At 38.4% G+C, this 19,946-nt stretch overlaps 2 non-coding genes across 2 annotated transcripts; both read left to right on the forward strand.

Moving 5' to 3' along the window:
- The first annotated feature begins 1,680 nt into the window (after window positions 1–1,680).
- Window positions 1,681–1,787, forward strand: LOC128291382 (small nucleolar RNA R71). The gene has a single exon (XR_008281156.1). It is a non-coding gene; the product is annotated as a small nucleolar RNA R71 (small nucleolar RNA).
- Window positions 1,788–12,394: 10,607 nt separating this feature from the next.
- On the forward strand, window positions 12,395–12,500 carry LOC128290711 (small nucleolar RNA R71). The gene has a single exon (XR_008280499.1). It is a non-coding gene; the product is annotated as a small nucleolar RNA R71 (small nucleolar RNA).
- Window positions 12,501–19,946: the final 7,446 nt, after the last annotated feature.

Genomic DNA, 19,946 nt, shown 5'->3' on the forward strand with positions numbered 1-19,946 from the left:
GATTTCTGCATCTGCCATTCATCTAGCTCCTCAATTTGTAACCTTCGTTCTTCATAGGTAGGTCCTTTGTTGTTGTTTGGACACAACTCATATGTATTCTTCGAAACTGTTTCCTGCATAGAGGGTGTCACCACATGATCAATACTAGTAGAATAATTTATACCACCACCTTCAATTTTTGATGTGTTACTCGAATTACGAGCTTGAAGGGTGATTGTTTCGTCTCCCACATGAAGTGTGAGTTCACCTGTACCAACATCAATAATGGTTCTAACAGTCGCTAAAAAGGGTCATCCTAAAATTAAAGGTGCGTTACTATCCTCTTCCATGTGTAGAACAACAAAGTCTACTGGGTATATAAAGTTATCGATCTTAACAAGAACATCTTCAATGATACCCTTAGGAAATCTAATGGTTTTATCAGCCAATTGAATGCTCATCCTAATTTGTTTGGGTTTCCCAAGACCTAGCTGTTTAAACATTTTGTAAGACATAACATTAATGCTTGCCCCTAAGTCAACCAATGCATGATGAACATCTAAACTGCCAATTAAACAATGAATCGTAAAACTCCCCGGATCCTTCAATTTGTTGGGTAGCTTATTTTGTAATATGGCTGAGCAAACTGCATTCAACTCCACATGCGACGCCTCATCCAACTTTCGTTTATTTGTTAAAAGCTCCTTTAAAAACTTAACTGCATTTGGTGTCTGTGAAAGGGCTTCAATAAACAGTAAGTTAATATGTAGTTTTTTTAAAAGTTTAAGGAATTTACCAAATTGTTCGTCTGATTGGTCTTTCCTTGTCGCATTGGGGTATGACACACGATGTTTATATTCTGTACTCATCGACTTTAGGTCATTTTGGCCTACCTCATTCTTACCTTTGCTTACCACCGTTTCTGGCCTTGGTTTTGCAACTAATCCTTTCTCATCTTGAATGGCAATCGCGTTGAGTTGCTCCATTGGGTTAGATTTAGTGTTGCTTGGCAGGCTTCCTGATGGTCTTTCAAATATAAATTTAGCAAGCTGACCTATATGAGTTTCTAGCCCTTGGATTGACGCTTGTTTATTTTTAAGTGCTGTCTCGGTATTCTGAAAATGAGTTTCTGACACTGAGATGAATTTTGTTAGCATCTCTTCAAGGTTCAGTTTTTTCTCTTGTTGGTAGGGTGGTTGTTGGAAGCCTGGTGGTGGTGGTTTCTGATTCCCTTGGCCTCCCCATGAAAAATTTGGGTGGTTCCTCCAACCTGCATTGTAAGTATTGTTATAAGGATTGTTTTAAGATCGAGGATTGTTACCCATGTAATTTAACTGCTTGTTCTCCATGTTGTGGCCATAAGGTGGATATTCTGAATTGCTTGATCCACCTCCACTTGCTTTGCACTGCATTACTGGGTAAACCTGTGAAGAACCAAGAAAACCATCAATTTTCTAATTCAAGAGTTCTACCTGATTAGAGAGCATGGTGACTGAATCAACGTTATAAACGCCGGCTATTTTCGTTGGCTTTGTCCTCATGACTTGCCACTGATAGTTATTTAGTGACATCTCCTCTATAAATTCATAGGCATCTTCAGGTGTCTTATTATTGATGGTTCTGCCAGTAGCTGCATTAACCATCTGCCGAGTCGAAGGATTCAGGCCATTATGAAAGGTTTGAACCTGTAACCAGAATGGTAACCCATGGTGAGGGCATCTTCTCAAGAGGTACTTATATCTCTCCCATGCATCGTAGAGTGTTTCTAAATCCATCTGCACAAAAGAAAAGATATCATTTCGTAATTTGGTTTTTCTAGCCAGCGAAAAATATTTTAATAAAAACTTTTTGGTCATTTGTTCCCAAGTAGTGATTGATCCTCGTGGCAATGAATTCAACCACTGTTTAGCCTTATTCCTCAATGAAAAGGGAAACAACCAAAGGCGAATGGCGTCATCAGAAATGCCATTGATTTTAAAAGTGTCGCAAAACTCTAAGAAATTTTCCAAGTGAGCGTTGGGACCCTCGTCCTGCAAACCATCAAACTGAACAAATTGCTGTATCATTTAAATTGTGTTAGGTTTCAGCTCAAAAGTATTTGTAGCTACAACAGGTCTAACTATGCTCAATTCAGTTCCTATTGAAGAAGCTTTTGTATAATCATACATAGTGCACGGAGCAGGATTTTGATTAACAGCAATCGCAGGAGGTAGCAGATTTTCTTGGTTTTCAGCCATCTCCTTGGTTGTGGTTGAAGTATCGTCCTCTTGCTCTTCCTCTGTGTATCGTAAGCTTTGCCTTATTTCTCTTTGGTTTTTTCGAATTGTGCGATCGAGCTCACTATCAAACAGTAACGGTCCTGACGGGTTTCTTCTGGTCATAAACTAGAAACACCTGTCAGAAAAAAATAAATGAAGAATTAGAAAAGAAAATAAAAATTTAAATTGCAGTAAAAGTAAAATGGCTAAAGTAATAAAAATCGAGTGTTCCTAATATCCTAGTTCCCCGGAAACGGTGCCAAAAACTTGGTACGTGATATTCGTGATAGGTTTTAAAGATTTATGAAAGAATCATTCTGGAGACTAACTTATTATCACGATTAAGGCAAGTGTACCTATCGAACAGTAGTATAGTTCAGCAAGACCAGATTGTCAAACCCAAAGGAACTACGAGTACTAGTATTTACTTCCTTTTTATTATCTAGCCTAAAAATTAAGAGGTTTGGTTATCTAAACTAATTACTAACTAAGAATGCACAGAAAGAAAATTTCGGAAAATACTTTTGGGAAAATTCGATTGATTAAGACAATACCTAAGGAAAAATCCACCTAGACTTCACTTATTATTTGACTCTGAATCAGACGATTTATTCATTTGACTTGATTCGTAGAAATCCCTAAGTTATATTATTATCTCTCTCGAGACTAACAACGTCTAACCCTAGGTTGAATAATTGAAATCTCTTTCTAATTAACACCCTAGAATTGCATTAACTCGATCTATGGATTCCCTTATTAGGTTTCACCCTAATTCAACAAAATCTTATCACCCTATCTCTAGGCGTGCAATCAACTCCACTTAATTATGACAAATTTACTCTTAGACAGGGTCTATTCCTCCTCTGAATAAGAGCTTAACTTGTATCAATATCCTAGAATATCAAAACAAGAATTAAAAACACATAATTAAGAACAAGTCAAATATTTATCATACAATTCAGATAATAATAACAAGATCAGTCTTAGGTTGCATTCCCCTTAGGTATTTAGGGGGTTTAGTTCATACTTATGAAAGAAAACATCTCAAAAGCATAAAGATAACAAAACATAAGAAAACCAAAAACTCCTGAAGGAACTTGAAGGGAGATCATCAGTCTTGATGATGAATTCGGCTTCTAGGATGGATCAATCGGCTTTCCTTGAGTAATTTATTGTTTCCTACTCTGCGTCCCCCTTCTAAGTGCCTCATCAGGTGTTTAAATAGGCTTTAGAATGCCTAAGAGCCCTTAAAATTGGCCTTTTCCAAATAGGGTTATACTTGGGCTTGGCAGGGACACGCCCGTGTGACACACCCGTGTGTGATTACTCCAGGTCGTGGTCAAGGCTGTTGAACGGGCGTGTAGTATACCCGTGTAAGTCGTGCTTCAATCCTGCTAAAGGGACACGGCCGTGTGACACACCCTTGTGAGAAAGTCCAGGCCATGTTGCATTCCCACATGGGTCTATTTTCTCCGTTTTCGGCCCGTTTCTCGCTCTTTTTACTCTCCTATGCTCTCCTAAGTGTAATACATGAAATTAAGATTAGGAGCATCGAATTCACCAAATCTAAGGAGAAACCATTCATAAATAGGCTAAGCATGGGATAAAAATATGTATAAATCACGGTTTATCATAGATGAAATGAACTAAATACATTTAACTCCCTGCTTGTTTTGAGGACAATTTTCCTTAACTTGAAGTGGCGGTTAGACTATTATGCAATTTTCTCTTGGAGAATCTTATCATCTTTTGACTATTTCCTACGTTTCCTCGGATGTCCCGCCATATTAGCGAACTCTTTATTTCCTGTACTTGCATTCTTCCTTTCATTTATTCCTAGTGTTGGATTCTTCTTTTCATCATGTGCTTATAAGGTAGTCTTTCAACCTACCCTCCTAACAACCCTTTTAGTTATGGCCTTATTGGCAAACCTCCCACCTCTTATTAGTTATTGACAAACTTTTTTTCTTACCGTAGTGCTAAAGGACTTGTTGAGGTTCCATATGTTGGGCTAACTAATAAAGACCCACGTCACCCTGGCAGAACAAGTTCCACTTCTGTTGAATAGTGGTCAGATTACTTCCTTATAATCCTCCTTATTCACGATACCTTACTTTTAAGTGTAACATACTTGTTTGCTGTGCACTGCTTTGGCCTTCAGTACCTAGTAGAACATCATCTGTGTGATCATCTGTGTTCACGATTTCCCTCATATGCTGGTTCCCTATGGAACTAGACATTTGGATAGTGCTTTATCAATAGTTTACCTCTTGAAGAGGAATAGTATTGAAAAACATATCTGCCACTTGATGTATCCCTCTTTGAAACCCTCTCTGTCAATGGTTCTAACTAACCCCTCTCTTCCTTATAGACTAACTAACGTACTTTATGTTTAATTCCTAGCTTATAGGGTTTCTTTAAGCACCCTCTAGCAGTTTTTAATGGTGGATCCTTATATACGATCCTTGGTTAAACCATCTTTTGTCAACTGTACACTAGGTACCACTGTTGTGTCATTTCCCATGGCTATTTCTTACTGGGTTACCTTCTATATGCCTTACTAACTTTCAGAACTACTATTCTAGTAGTATTTTCCCAGTTCCATTACGTTTCCAATTCATTGGTGGATTCTTTCTGATCCTGATTTTGTGTGATAAGTTTTATAAATATATAATGAATTGTTCTTGAAACTTAACTATTATCACGATAAATGCAAGTGTACTTATCGAACAGTAGTATAGCTTTAGCAAGACTGGATTGTTGAACCCAAAGGAACTAAAAGTACTAGTAATGACTGTCTTTATATTATCTAGCCTAAGAATAATGGGGTTTGTTTTAACTAACTAATTAACTAAACTAAGAATTCATAGAAAATAGAATTGGGGAATTACTTTTGAAAAACTCGATTGAATTAAGACAATACATAAGGAAAAATCCATCTAGACTTCACTTGTTATTTGACTTTGAATCAAACGATTTATTCATTTGACTTGTTCCGTAGAGATCCCTAAGTTATATTATTATCCCTCTCGAGACTAACAACGTCTAACCCTAGGTTGAATAATTGAAATCTCTTTCTAATTAACTCCCTAGGGTTGCATTAACTCGATCTATGGATCACCTTATTAGGTTTCACCCTAATCCGGCAAAATCTTGTCACTCTATCTCTAGACGCGCAACCAACTCCGCTTAATTATGACAAATGTACTCTTAGACAGGGTCTATTCCTCCTCTGAATAAGAGCTTAACTTGAATCAATATCCTGGAATATCAAGACAAGAATTAAGAACACATAATTAAGAACAAGCCAAATATTTATCATACAATTCAGAAAATAATAACAAGATTCGTCTTAGGTTTCATTCCCCTTAGGTATTTAGGGGATTTAGTTCATAACTAAAAAGGAAAACATCTCAGAAGAATAATGAATACAAAATATAAAGAAAACCCAAAACTCCTGAAGGGAAATTGAGGGGAGATCTTCAGTCTTGATGATGAATCCGGCTTCTTAGATACATCAATCGACTTTCTTCGAGTAATTCCTTCCTTTCTCCCTGTGCCTCCCCATCTCTCTTCCTTTAGGACATATTTATAGGCTTTAGAATGCCTAAAAGCCCTCAAAATTAGCCTTTTCCGAATTGGACTCAACTTGGGCTCGGTAGGGACACGCCCGTGTGACACGTCCATGTGCGATTACATGAGCCCGTGCTCAAGCCTGTTAGAATGGCACGGGCGTGTGTTCTACCCGTGTGAATCGTGCTTCAATTCTGCCAAATTGACTCAGCCGTGTGGTCTGCCCGTGTGAGAAAGTCCAGGCTGTGTTAATTTCGTACGTTGGCCCATTTTCTCCGTTTTTTTGGCCCGTTTCTCATTCCTTTCGCTCTCCTATGCTCAGCTAAGTATAAAACATGAAATTAAGGCATTAGGAGCATCGAATTCACCAATTCTAAGGAAAAATCATCCATAAAATGTGTTAAGCATGGGGTAAAAATATTTATAAATTATGGTTTATCAAATACCCCCACACTTAAGCATTTGCTTGTCCTCAAGCAAAATTCTCAACTCATAATCAAAATAAATTCTTCTCAACTTATAATCTCTATAAAAAATTTATCAAACTAATTCATGAGTAGTCATACAATGAGAATTCAACTAAAAGAACATTAGAGCTTCAAACATTCCAAGTTGAGTATTTAATCATGCAAAACTTAGGCATCTCCCCTTATCTAAGTGGTTACCTTGATTCGAAATCCCACGGAGTTTAACACCCTCACTAAAGATTCACTCAAATCACTCAAAGTGTTTAAGGACAATGAAAGTAGCACTTATCAGTCAATATGAAAAGTTATTACCATAGGCTTACATGAAAATCAAATCTCCACCACTATAAATTGAGATGATACATCAATAAAAAGGTCTTTAGAGGGTTGTAACGAGGCTTGGTTAGAGGTTGTGGTCACAAGCTGAAAGAAAAAGTTAGAATCGAGATTGAATTGAAAAATTACTTAACTAGAAAAATTTTTAATCATTATTTGCATACAACAGAGCTTTTTCTTAGAATATGGAATTTAAGTACCTAAGCTCAAAAACAAAAGATTACTACAAATATATGTACACCTTTTTTTTTTAAGAACATGTCAAATAACATAGACTAACTATTAAGAACAAGAAATAACTAAGCATTTTATTCAACTCAAATCTCAACAAAAATAGGGATCAAAATAATTGATGGGGTTTCAACAATAATGGGTTAAGGGTTAATATTAAGGGTAATACAAGAAATGGCTTGTTAGCTCAACGGGGTTTACTAAGGGTTAACCGTGGAGGTAGGCTTTTCATGGCATGAGTGGGTTAATCCTAAGTGCCTCTATCATCTTGACATGTCAAATCAAATAGTGTGGTCTTGACATCCATAATCAAGCAAGTTCTAGAATAACAGTTCAATACTGACGCACTCATAATGAAAGTGAGCATGAAAGAATTAATAAATGCTCTTGAAGGCTCAAGATCTCACAAAAATTATGGCTTTTTGATGTTTAAACTTGTGAATTCTAATTCAAGATAATACTTAGACTTGGGGAAACAACCTAAAATTTTAAACTCTTAAAAATCAACGTATCATGCTTGTTTCCCTAATTTCTTAAAGTTTAAACCATCAATGCATGAATGCCTATGTTTTAATTCAAGATATATCAATAAAAATCATAAATCAATCAAAATTTATCCTAAACATGATATGAGAGCTTTTCAAGAGAACAAGGCAATCATTCAGGGATTTTTCTGATATTGAAATGAATACCCCTCCACACTTAAGATGTACATTGCCCTCAATGTACAAAGATAGATATATATATAAAAGAATATAAAAATAAGATAGGGAGAGAGGTGAAACTTCCTGAGTGATGAATGAATTTTCTTGAATTGGAGTTTTGGAGAATAATCGGTGTGAAGGTGGAGGACGATACTCCGGCGGTGGTAGAGGTTCATTAGTCCATAAGTCCTGCGCCAAAAGAATATTATATTTGAAGTTGGTTATAGTCGTGGTCGAACAGGACATGACAGTCGTGGAGAACTTTCCCTAGTGGAGTTTCGAGTCCTTGAGAAATAGTGAGCTTTGGAGCTCTTTATAACTGTGATAGAATTAGGAAATCTTTTAGGAAATATATAAGGAAGAGTAAGTACTCAATATGAATTAGCCAAAATTAAAATTTGTAAAATAATAATTATAAGTCCTAATAAAAATAAAGTTAAAGAAAAATAAAAAGTAGTCTTAAAATAAAATAAAAGTAAAAACATAAAATAACAAATAAAAGTTTTTAAACATCTTCATCGCTAGATGGTTCGCGAGGTGGGGGTGGCGATGAGATGTGGAGGTGCTGACAAATCTGCTGTAGTGTAGAATTAATGTGATCGAAGCGCTGAAAACATTGTTGCTCGAATCGAGTTAGGTGCTTAGAGATATCAGCGTATGAAGCCGCCACATGAACTGGACGAGAGGGTGGTGGTGGCTGAGACGGTGGGTCCTCGTGACGTAAAGGGACATCATCAATAATGTCCTCGGGAGCCTCCTCCTCGGTGGATTAGGCAAAACGATACTGAGGAGGGTTGGTTCCTCGGCGCTTCTCGATCATCCTCATACTAAGCATGCTCGAGATGCCTTGTGGGGACATCTGGCCAATAAGAGTAAGGGAGGATGATTGGGCTGCTGTGTTGAGGAGCCCGAAGTGTCCTGCCAGTCGAGTCACGTAGGGGCCAATGGAGATGACCCTCCTCCGATGCCGTTTGTCTAGTGGCGAATGGCGAGGGCAATAAAGTAGGCGAGGTCGAGTACATGCCCGTTCGCCATGCTCCATAGAAAGTAGGCGTCATGAGTGTTGACAATGCTGGTGCTCTCTCGACGTCCTGTAAAAGTATGTGCCAAAATAGCGTGTAGGTACCTCAATGAGGGAGAGAGAGCTGATGCCTTGGAGCGGCTCAGGTCGTAGGTGGCTGAACCGGGGACCAAAGCGTACCAGCACTTCAAGGGAGAGTAGTGGATGTGGCGATGGAGAGTGTCAAGGTTGTTTTCATCCATGAACTCCTCTGTGTACAGGCCCAAAGTTATGCCGAACTCAGGCACACTCAACTGGTTAACTAAACCGCCGAGACGGAACTAGACTATTCCAGGATCATCAAAGTTGGTCATGACGTCTTGAACATGGAATGTCGAGCAAAGTTCAAGTGTGAGTTCAAGGTACGTCGGCTTGATGATCGCAAAGAAGAGGTCCCATGGATCGGTTGTCAGGAGTGCTCGTACATCGTCAGCCAACTAGATTAGTTCAAGCGCTATCCAGTCAATGTAGTAGCCCACACCTAAAGGTAGGGCCCGTAGGATTTGGGATAGCTCTTCCTGATTGCCGGGTGGAAATTAGAGGTATGGGTGGCGAATTTTCGCGGTAAGACCCGAGGAAGATAACGTTCCCTTCCTTTTCTTCAAAGTAGGGATAGCGGCTTTCTTTCCTCATGAAGATGACCTGATGTACCTGTAATGGAAATTGAAGTGAAATGTGAATACTTTCCATGGGGCTTACATATTAACCTATACTATAATAGCCGAAGTAAATGTGCCAAATAACCCTTATGAGAATAAGTAATGGAGATATCTAAAGAATGAATTTGTGTGGGATTAATAACATGAAACCCATAGAAACAATAACCATGAATGAATGTAGCCTAATATACTGACTAAGAAAATAAAAAGGAATTACCAAAATAAAACTTAAAAATATACATTTATCTACTTAACTATGAATGTGCAAGTAAAATAGTCAAATGGAGCATAGAAATCAGGAAATGAGTAACAACTTCAACATGAAAAGGATGAAAACTACTCTAGATACGAAGTTTGAGTTATAAAAAGATGAAAATACCATGAAAAGTGCAGATTACTATGATAAATAGAATTAGAAATCAGTAAAATAAAAGAGAAAAGAGTAAACAAACGCTAGAAAGAGGAGAATGAGCATCAAAAATAGGGTTGGAAGCGGCGCACGGGCATGTTAGGGAGGTCGTGTGGACTTGCAACGGCTAGGCTTAGGGATTTTGGGTGAGGGAGATGATGAATAGTGAAGGGTATTTATAGATTTTGGGACACACGGCCAGGGAACACGCCCATGTGATTTGCGAACTTTGAATTTGGGCACGTCTGACAATTGGCCCATGCCCATATTCCTTGGGCGTGTGGGTGCACACGGCCGTGTCGCACGGCCGTGTCTGTTTTCGTTCGCTTCTCTCATGCCCATAGATGTAGGCCAACGCCCTTGTTAATCTAACAGGTTCGACTACAGTTGCTTGGCATAGGCGTGTTGCACGCCCGTGTTAATTTGTTAGGTTTGGCCATGGTTTCAAGGCACGAGCGTGTCGCAAGCCCGTGTTGTTTTGGCAGGTTCGCCCATGGCCATGTCACACGGCCGTGGCTATTTATCGTAGCCCGTGCTGGGGAAAATATTTGCCTTGTTTCCACACGGCCTAAGGCACGCCCGTGTTCTAGGCCGTGTCTGTGTGGGAAACCTGTATTCAAGAGCTCCATTAGTAATTTAGGTGTTAAACACTAAAATTTAAAGAAGTTAATACAGTTAGTGCTCGGGTTGCCTCCCGAGAAGTGCTTATTTATAGTCTAAGCTCGACTTACCTCTCCATTGAATGGTCATGGTGCTTCGAAGAGTTTATACTCTTCATTCCTGCTATCATTCTTATCAAAATAAGGTTTTAGACGGGTGTTGTTTACCTTAAAAGTACTGAACTTGGAATGACTTACCTCAACTGTACGGAATGGGAAAATGCCAAGTACCGTCAGAGGGATTTCTTTATTCAGTTTGGTAGTGACAATGTGAGGATCTGCGGCATCTAATAAAACTTTATCTCCAACCTTAAGTTGATTTGGAAAGGTATTGAGCTCATCCTGGCATAGTTTTGGTTTATCTTGTGTTCTCAGTTTATGTGTCCGCCATTCATCTAGCTCCTCGATTTGTAGCCTTCGTTCTTCATAAATAGGTCCTCTACTATTGCTTGAGAATGGCTCATGTACTTCTTTTAGACTCATTTCCTGCAAAGTAGGTTGCACCATATTGTCAGTTTTAGTAGAATGGTTTAGACGATCACCTTCAATTTCCGATATGTTGCCAGAATTGTGAGCTTGAAGGGTGATTGTTTCGTCTCCCACAAGAAGTGTGAGCTCACCTGTGCCAACATCAATACTCGTTTTAGTGGTTGCTAAAAAGGGCCTTCTTAAAATCAAAGGAGTGTTGCTATCCTCCTCTACGTCTAGAACAACGAAGTTAACGGGAAATATAAATTTATCGATTTTAACTAGCACATCTTCAATAATACCCCTAGGAAATCTTATAGTTTTATCTGTTAATTGAATGCTCATCCTAGTCTGTTTGGGTTTCCCAAGACCTAGTTGTTTAAACATTTTGTAAGGCATGACGTTAATACTAGCCCCTAAATCAGCTAGTGCATTAGTAACATCTAAACTACCAATTAAGCAAGGAATTGTAAAACTCCCTAGATCTTTTAATTTGTTGGGTAGCTTATTCTGCAGAATACCTGAGCAAACTGCGTTTAGCTTCACATGTGAAGGCTCATCCAACTTCTGCTTATTTTCTAAAAGCTCCTTTAAAAATTTCATTGCGTTTGGCATCTGTGATAGAGCTTCAATAAACTGTAAGTTAATGTGTAATTTTTTTAAGAGTTTAAGGAATTTACCAAATTATTCATCTGAGCGGTCTTTCCTTGTCGCGTTGGGGTATGGCATACGAGGTTTATATTTGACATTCACTGATTTGTTTTTATTATGACCTACCTCACCTTGACCTCTGCTCACCACAATTTCTTGCCTCGGTTCTGGCTCAGGTGTGACTAACCCTTCCTCATCTTGACTAGTAATCGCGTTGAGTTGCTCCCTTGGGTTAGATTCTGTGTTACTTGGCAAGCTACCTTGTGGTCGTTCAGAAATCAACTTGGCAAGCTGTCCAATTTGAGTTTCGAGCCCTTGGATCGATGCTTGTTGATTCTTAAGTGCTGTCTCTGTATTCTAAAAATGAGTTTCTGACACTGATATAAACTTTGAGAGCATCTCTTCAAGGTTCGGCTTCTTTTCCTGTTGGTTGGGTGGTTGCTAGTAGCCTGGAAATGGTATCTGATTTCCTTAGCCTCCCCATGAGAAATTTGGGTGGTTCCTCCAGCCTGTATTGTAAGTGTTACTATATGGATTGTTTTGAGGTCGAGGATTATTACCCAAGTAATTTAATTGTTCGTTCTCCATGTTGTGGCTATAGGATTGATATTCTGAATTGCTTGATCCACCTCTACTGACTTCACAGTGCATTAATGGATGAACCTGCGAAGAACCAAGTAAAGCATCACTCTTTTTATTTAGAAGTTCTACCTAGTTTGACAATATAGTAACCGAATCGACGTTATAAACGCCTGCTGTTTTAGTTGGCTTAGTCCTCATGACTTGCCACTGATAGTTATTTAGTGACATCTCTTCAATAAATTTGTAAGCCTCTTCAGGTGTTTTGTTATTGATGGTTCCTCCAATTGTTGCATCAATCATCTGTCTTGTCAAGGGGTTCACACCATTGTAGAATGTTTGAACTTGCAACCATAGAGGTAATCCATGGTGAGGGCACCTTCGCAGTAGGTCCTTGTATCTCTCCCATGCATCGTAAAGAGTTTCTAAGTCCATCTACACAAACAAAGAGATATCATTACGTAATTTGCTATTTTAGCCAGCGAAAAATATTTTAATAAAAAATTTTCAGTCATTTGTTCCCAAGTAGTAATTGACCCTCGTGGTAACGAGTTTAACAACTGTTTAGCTTTGTTCCTCAATGAAAAGGGGAATAACCGAAGACAAATGGCATCATTAGAAACGCCATTAATTTTAAATGTATAGCAGAATTCCAGGAAATTTTCCAAGCGAGTGTTTGGATCATCATCCTGCAAACCATCAAACTAAACAAATTGTTGTATCATTTGAATAGTGTTAGGTGTTAGTTCAAAATTATTCGTAGCAATAATAGGCCTAACTATACTTGACTCAGTTCCTGTTAAAGTAGGTTTAGCATAATCATACATAGTACGAGGAGTAGGATTCTGATTTGCTAGTTTAGCAGGTATCGCAGAAGGTAGATGATGTCTTGATTTTCAGCCATCTCCTCAGTCGTAGTTGAGATATTGTCCTCTTGCTCTTCCTCTGTGTATGTTAGGCTTCGCCTTATTTCTCTTCGGTTTCTGCGAGCTGTGCAATCGATCTCACTATCAAAAAGTAATGGTTTGACGGGTTTCTTCTAGTCTTAAACTATAAAAACCTGCCAAGAGAAAGAAAAAGTAAATTAATAAATAATAATAAAAATAAAATAAAATTAACTTGCAAGAAAAATAAATGGTTAAAGTAATAAAAATTGAGTGTTCCTAATATCTTAGTTCCCCGGCAACGACGCCAAAAAACTTGATCGTGATTTTGTGTGATAAGTTTTATAAATTTATAATGAATCGTTCTTGAAACTTAACTATTATCGCGATAAATACAAGTGTACCTATCGAACAGTAGTATAGCTTTAGCAAGACCGGATTGTCGAACCCAAAGGAACTAAAAGTACTAGTAATGACTGTCTTTTTATTATCTAGCCTAAGAATAATGGGGTTTGTTTTAACTAACTAATTAACTAAACTAAGAATTCACAGAAAATAGAATTGGGGAATTACTTTTGGAAATCTCGATTGAATTAAGACAATACCTAAGGAAAAATCCACCTAGACTTTACTTGTTATTTGACTTTGAATCGGGCAATTTATTCATTTGACTTGTTCCGTAGAGATCCCTAAGTTATATTATTATCCCTCTCGAGACTAACAACGTCTAACCCTAGGTTGAATAATTGAAATCTCTTTCTAATTAACTCCCTAGGGTTGTATTAACTCGATCTATGGATCCCCTTATTAGGTTTCACCCTAATCTGGCAAAATATTGTCACCCTATCTCTAGGCGCACAACCAACTACGCTTAATTATGACAAATGTAATCTTAGACAGGGTCTATTCCTCCTCTGAATAAGAGCTTAACTTGAATCAATATCCTGGAATATCAAGACAAGAATTAAGATCACATAATTAAGAACAAGCCAAATATTTATCATACAATTCAGAAAATAATAACAAGATTCGTCTTAGGTTTCATTCCCCTTAGGTATTCAGGGGATTTAGTTCATAACTAAAATGGAAAACATCTCAGAAGAATAATGAATACAAAACATAAAGAAAACCCAAAACTCCTGAAGGGAAATTGAGGGGAGATATTCAGTCTTGATGATGAATCCAGCTTCTGAGATGGATCAATCAGCTTTCTTCGAGTAATTCCTTCCTTCCTCCCTGTGCCTCCCCATCTATCTTCCTTTAGGGCGTATTTATAGGCTTTAGAATGCCTAAAAGCCCTCAAAATTAGCCTTTTCTGAATTGGACTCAACTTGGGCTCGACAGGGACACACCTATGTGACATGCCTGTGTGCGATTACTTCAAGCCATGCTCGAGCCTATTAGAATGGCACGGGCGTGTGCTCTACCTGTGTGAATCATGCTTCGATTCTGCCAAATTGACACGGCCGTGTGGTCTGCCTGTGTGAGGAAGTCCAGGCCGTGTTGATTTCGTACGTTGGCCCATTTTCTCCATTTTGTTGGCCCATTTCTCATTCCTTTCACTCTTCTAAGCTCACCTAAGTATAAAACATGAAATTAAGGCATTAGGAGCATCGAATTCACCAATTCTAAGGAAAAATCATCCACAAAATGTGTTAAGACTGGGGTAAAAATATGTATAAATTACAGTTTATCACTTTCAAATTGCTTGCTAATTATTGCGTGCCCATACTTCCATTTTCCTTCTAACCTGTTTTCCTTGTGTGCAAAATTTCCCATGATTACCATCCTGATTAATCACCTGGGCTTATTGTCTCGATATACTCCACACGCTGCCATAGCTGAGCTATGGTCTTACTCATCAGGTTTCATGTTTAATATCTTGGAGGACTATATTGGTTGCCATAGTCAAGCTATGGTCTTACACCTCATAATCCCAGTGTTTTCTTTCTCGGTGGACTATACTGGTTGCCATAGCCAAGCTGTGGTCTTACACCATATAACCCTATGTTTAATGTCATTGCAGACTTCATTGGTCACCATAATCGAGCTATGGTCTTACACCTTAAACCTCTTAGAGGTGTCACCCCGAAGGACTTTACCGTTGTTGCAATGTCACACTATAGGGCCTGTTGATTGCCTTCGTGGTGACACTCTATGGAACCTAAATATCATCGTCACCATACCACCCCGAAGAACTACTTGATATCATTTCTTTTCACATTTTACCTTTATGCTCGAACACTGAAGTGTCCCTCCGCAAGGCTCGGAGCTTTGCGCGCATCATGGTTTGTTCCCAACAATCCCAGATGGTGGAATCTTAATGGAATTCCAATTTTCCTATTCCTTCGCCCATTCCACCGTTTTGCCATTCCTAACCGTGATGCTCAAACATTATAGTTTTCTTTCCATAAGACCCAGAGCTTCGCTTATCATGGGTGCTCTCAGCAACATTGTATGACGATATCTAACAGAATCACCCTTTTTTCCCAATCTTAACTTCGTCTAACATATCGATGATTCCTTTCCATGTTCTACTATTATAAACATGCAATACAAGCATTTCATAGATGAAATACCATGGAATCATAATTAATTCATGCACACTAAACTAATACTCATATGTCTCTACAATCTTAAACATACTTAGTATGTGACAGCCCATGCACGACTTGACCCTCGGATCTAGGTATACAGCATCACGGGTTGTGTTGGGAAATGTGCCCATATTGTAGTAAATATGTAACGGTTTTCTATTTATTTGAATGATAAATAAATAAATAAAGTTAATTTCACATTTCACTATTATGTCTTTTGTATTTATGTCTTTTATATTTTGCATGCATAGAAAAATTGTGAGAAGTAAATATTAGCTTATTGATTGTCTAAAGTTCAAACTGAAGATAAGTGGAATTGTAAAGAATGTTTACATTGCGAGAAAGACGACTTACTTCAGTAGATAATCTAAATAAGTTTGTCATCCCGTAAAAGAATCAAAGTGAGCATTTGATTCAAATACTGAGAAGGATTATTATTTCATCTACAATTCCAAGTGGGGAGATGGCTAGTCTTGGCTATCAGAACAATTGACTCCACGAGTAGAGACATAGATGTATCCATTGGTAGAATGATACATTGGACTGGACCAAAGATGAATTAATTCTGAATTCATTTGTGAATTAATTCACTTGTGAAATTCATGGTGTGCATTCCCTAAATCCTGAGTTAGTCAATAACCATGTAACACCTCTTACCTGAGTCTGAGGCCGGGATTGGGCATGAGGCATTACCTGACTTAACCGCATGCATACAAACATTTCTGAGTTATGAAAACTAGGTCAAACTTAAAACTTTTCTCTTTTAATCTAAAAGTTCTTAATATGGGCCTATAAAGCCCAAATCACGTTTTGGAAATAACCCAAGATTAATCCCAACATCTTTGAAAACTTTGAAAAATGCCACTTGCAACAGGGAACATGCCCGTGTGGCCATTATGACATGGCCATTCTAAATACCCGTGTGGTTCACATGGCCTGGGCACAAGGGGACACGCCAGTGCCCCGAGCCTATTAATTAAATTCCAAATTCAAACCTACAGGGGTTTTCACACGGCCTGACACACATCCGTGTTCATGGCCCGTGTCCCTCACACGGCTATGACACGACCGTGTCCTAGTCCGTGTCTAAAAAACTTGACATTTTATTTCTGACGTCAGCAACAATTTAAGGCACATGGCCTAGTCACACGCCTGTGGCCAGAGGCCGTGTCTACACACGGTCGTGTCTTTGCCCGTGCATTTACTACCATGCATAATGACTTGCAAATTCGAGGTGCAGGGGACACACGGTCGAACAACACGCCCATAGGGTTGACCGTATGTCACACATAGCCTAGACACACACCTATGTGTCTACCCGTGTGGACGATCTAAGGCTATCTACCAAGCCCTTCTCCACCCTGAAACACAATCTAACACCATTCCTTATACCAAAATCTAACATAACATGATTTCTCAACCAAGCAACCATAACTAAGGTCTATGTACATTTCTTTTATTCAACCACACCAACAATTTCATATTCACGAAAGGTTTTCTTGCATTCATATAATAACTTTGAATATCGACCATTTTTCATGGCCCTATACAAAATGAGTTGAGTATTAAATTAAGCCAACACATTTGGCAAATTAACAATGACACAAAGCTCAAAAGTCAAGATCCTATACATGCCATAATGAAAATAAAAGAACTAACTATACCAAGTGCTTCATATGATAGTGTGACTAGCTTCTCTGACGTATGTGATGATCCACGGGCTACCTTGACGGCACTATAAGAAAATGGAAAGGAAAGCGGGTAAGCATAAAGCTTAATAAGTTTCATGAAAATAAACATCAACTAATTATCATACAACAATATGCTCATAACATTTCATAGCTTGTCCATGAATACAATGAATAGACATAAGTACAACTTACTCATCACCATCTAATACAATTCATATGGCATATATTGAGCCCACATCTCATACATTTCAAGTAGGTACCTGTACCACTCACCACATGGTCATAACTTTTCTCATTTCGATACAAATCATAACTTTTTCAGTGAATCATTTGAAATATTACCGGATACTCAATAACTCTGAACCTGGGATAAGCTGCCGATGCCATGTCCTAGACATGGCCTTACACTGCTAGCACATTTAAGTCGATGACGTGTCCCAAGTAGGTCTTACACTTACTTTCATATATCAAGGCCGATGCCATGTCCCATACAGCTTTACACTGGCTCTAATCTATCGGTGTCGATGCCATGTCCCAGACAGGTCTTACACTGACACACAACAAGTTGACGCCATGTCCTAGACAGGTCTTTCACTGGCTTATATATCCCGAGGTCGATGCATGTCCAACACATTTCTTACACTAGCTCTCGTCTCAATGCCGATGCATGTCCCAGACATGTTTTACACTGGCACTCATGATGTGGCCGATGCATGTCCCAAACATATCTTACACTGGCTCACATACCACTCAATGTCATGGTACAAATATCCAAGTCTATTCGAAATGCTCAACCGAAAGTCTTTACTACAGTAATTTCTCGACATGCATTCTCATAATCACAATCTAGCAATTCATGCAATATCAATTCAGTCATACATCATAGCAATTTAGTTGCATTTTTAACATACAACTTACCTTGGATTACAAAATGTAGACGACTAGATGATTTAATCTACTTGCTTGGCCTTCCCCTGGTCTAGGTTTAGATTTTGTATTTCTTGGTCTAAAATAATAAGAATCCACAAATTTAATCATTTTATCGATCTAGGTACTCAACAATTTATAATTGAGCAAAATGAACATTTTGCCCCTAGACTCAAAAATCAATTTTTATCACATTTTCTCATTAATCAAGCCTAGCCGAATACTTTTTATACTAAAAGCAGCCCACAATTCTCATTATTTCACACATTTATTACCTATTTTCAACTTATGCAAAATGGTTCTTAGTTAGGGTTTCCATGAAAACTATTTCACAAAAATTAACTAGGATTCATTTTCTTCCATAAAAACTCAACAAACATTACAACTTCTTTCATGGCAAATCCCTAGACTATCAACCATTTTGTAAAATTGTCCCCTCATTAGCTAGCTCATGCCATAAGGGTTCCAAAAATGCAAAATTTATCAAGAATGGCCATGAAAATCACTTACTTTCAAGAGTGAAGAGTTGCTGCTACTTTTGAGCTCCTAAAACCCCCAATATGGCTGAAATATTTGGTGCAAAAAAATGACACTATTGGTCCCCTTTCTTTATTTTATTTTTAGTCAAAATTGGTCACCACCTAACTTTGAAATTTTGACTCTTTCTTGACCCTATGGCCAGCCAAGCTTCCTATAAGTGTCTATTTGCATTTTAAACACCCCCAAATATGGTCCTTTAGCAATTTAACACCTATGGCTATTAAAACAAGACTCTTGCCCTTTATGCGATTTAGTCTTATTTTTGCAATTAAGCTCACAAACGCTAAAAATTAATTCACCAAGATTTTCATAGACTAATATAATCATACTATGACACCAAAATAATAATAAAAATAATTCTTCAACCCCAGATTGGTGGTCCCAAAACCATTGTTCTGACTAAGCCCAAAATCGGGCTGTTACAATTCTCCCACCTTAGGGATTTTCGTCCCCGAAAATCTTACTGGTGAATAGATTCAGGTATTGGTCTCTCATGGTCTCCCCAGATTCCCATGTGGCTTCTTCGACTCCATGTCTATGCCATAAAACTTTCACGAGTGCTATACTTTTATTCCTCAATTGTTTAACCTCTCGAGCCAAAATCTTAACCGGCTCTTCGCCATAAGTCATATCCAGCTGAATCTCAACCTCAGTTGGTGCGATCAGATGCGAAGGATCCGATCTATATCTACGTAACATAGACACATGAAACACGTCGTGAATCTTTTCCAACTTTGAGGGAAAGCCAATCGGTAGGCAATAGGCCCTACTCTCCCGATAATCTCATAAGGCCCTATGAAACGATGACTCAGCTTGCCCTTTCTACCGAATCTGAGGACTTTCCTCCACGGGGATACTTTCAAAAACACCTTTATCACTGACTTGAAACTCAATTTCCTTTCGTTTCAAATCTGCGTAGGATTTCTATCTATCCGAAGTGGCTCTCAAGAAATCACGAATCACTTTAACCTTCTCTTTGGTCTCTTTGACTAAATCGACCCTGTGAATCTGACTCTCTCTAAGTTCTGTCCAATATAAGGGCGTTCGACACTTGCATCCATACAAGGCCTTATAAGGTGCCATTTTCAAAATTGACTGATAGCTATTGTTGTAGGTGAATTCAACTAGCGGTAAGTACTTTTCCCAACTGCCTTGAAATTCAAGAACACAACACCACAACATGTCTTCGAAGATCTGAATTGTAACACCCCGAACCCGAGACCATCGCCGGTGTCGGACACGAGGGGTTAACAAGCCAAGTTCACATATTTTGC

This window comes from Gossypium arboreum, chromosome 3 (genome assembly GCF_025698485.1).
Source record: "Gossypium arboreum isolate Shixiya-1 chromosome 3, ASM2569848v2, whole genome shotgun sequence".
Classification (NCBI taxonomy): domain Eukaryota; kingdom Viridiplantae; phylum Streptophyta; class Magnoliopsida; order Malvales; family Malvaceae; genus Gossypium; species Gossypium arboreum.